Source organism: Panicum virgatum, chromosome 8N (assembly GCF_016808335.1).
Source record: "Panicum virgatum strain AP13 chromosome 8N, P.virgatum_v5, whole genome shotgun sequence".
NCBI lineage: Eukaryota > Viridiplantae > Streptophyta > Magnoliopsida > Poales > Poaceae > Panicum > Panicum virgatum.
Window position 1 is genome coordinate 3,402,846 of NC_053152.1, and position 1,546 is coordinate 3,404,391.

At 42.7% G+C, this 1,546-nt stretch overlaps 1 long non-coding RNA gene across 1 annotated transcript; it reads left to right on the top strand.

The window, feature by feature from the left end:
* The first annotated feature begins 538 nt into the window (after positions 1-538).
* LOC120686238 lies at positions 539-967 on the top strand. The gene is made up of 2 exons (XR_005680053.1): positions 539-675; positions 762-967. It is a non-coding gene; the product is annotated as an uncharacterized LOC120686238 (long non-coding RNA).
* Positions 968-1,546: the final 579 nt, after the last annotated feature.

Sequence of the window (1,546 nt, forward strand, 5' to 3'; positions counted from 1 at the left end):
TCAAAAGAATTTCAGTACCCAGTGGATATCATATCTAAACATTGTGATTGCAAGAGGTGGGACTTGACAGGGATTCCATGTAACCATGCTATATCTTGTCTAAGGCATGAGAGGATCTCACCTGAAAGTGTTTTGCCAAACTGCTACTCAACAGATGCATTCAAAAGAGCATATGGTTTTAACATTTGGCCCTGTAGTGATAAGAGCACATGGGAGAAGGTAGATGGCCCTGAGGTTCTGCCTCCAGTATATGAAAAAAAAGGTTGGTAGACCACCCAAATCGAGGAGAAAGCAGCCATTTGAAGTGCAAGGGAAAAGTGGAGCCAAGTTGACAAAGCATGGAGTGAATTCACTGTAAGCATTGTAAGGCACCTCATCACAACTCAGGTGGATGTAGGCTTAAGAAGGATGGCATCAGCTCTGAGGATGCTAAAAGAATGGTTGCTGAGTCACAACAAGCACAGCTTGCTAACCAAATAATTGATGAACCATTAAATGCCATAAGTCAGGTACTAGACAAATTGTTCACCTTTACTCTTTTCTGCTAAACAAATTATTCTGCATGACTCTAAAATAATACAAATGATTCTGCAGGATGTTATTGATCATGACCTTTCTGGTTCTCAAATGCTTCCACATCTTAGTGGCACTCAGTTGAGCCAAATGATGCAAGAGGTAACTCAGCTGAGCCAATTATCATTGTTACAGATATTTGTATTCAATAGTGCAGCACAGCTTAATAGCTTCTATCATTGATACAGGAGCCTCAGCCTAGCTTGCTCTCACAACAACGAGGGCCATTGCCAGATCCTGACTTCATCATGACCAACAGACCCATTGCAAGGTCTGCTCCACTTACAACAGGCACCAAGCAAGGCAAAGCTGCCGCTACAAAGAAGAGAAAGGTGGCAAAGAACACTGAAGTTGCAGCAAGCAAGAAGAACACTGCAGCAAAGAACACTGGAGCTGCATCTAGCAAGAAAAAAACGGCAGCAAAGAGTGAGACTACTTGATCAAGACTGAGAGATAGCTGTTTACTTTTGTGCAAGGCAGAGGAGGATGGTCTGTCTTGTCCTAATATTTATGTAAGGTGGTGGGCACTAGTTTAAGGTCACGCTAGCAGCATCAAACAATGTGTTAAGTTATGTAGTGCTTATCTTGGTTTAAGAGCATTACTCATCTGTCATATCCAATGCAAAATGCATTTCATGCTTGTGACTAGTCAATACGTGGTGATCAAATTATATCCGTCATAATTTCATTACATTCATCAGGCTGGACACGTTCCAATAAATTTTAGTCAAACAGAGCATGTTTCATTACACCATGCAGAGTGCAGCTCGTTTAAAAGTGTACACCATATATTACAAGGGGTCATTAACAAAACGATCGCCATCACATGATCGAACTAAGAGCAGATAGGGGTGTCTCTGCGTATTTACAAGGCCAACTCACCCCCCTCCCACGTTGGTTCCAGGTTGGCCTGCCACATCATCTTCTACAGCGGGTCAAAGCCCGTTTGGACCTGTGATGGCACCCAAAGCCA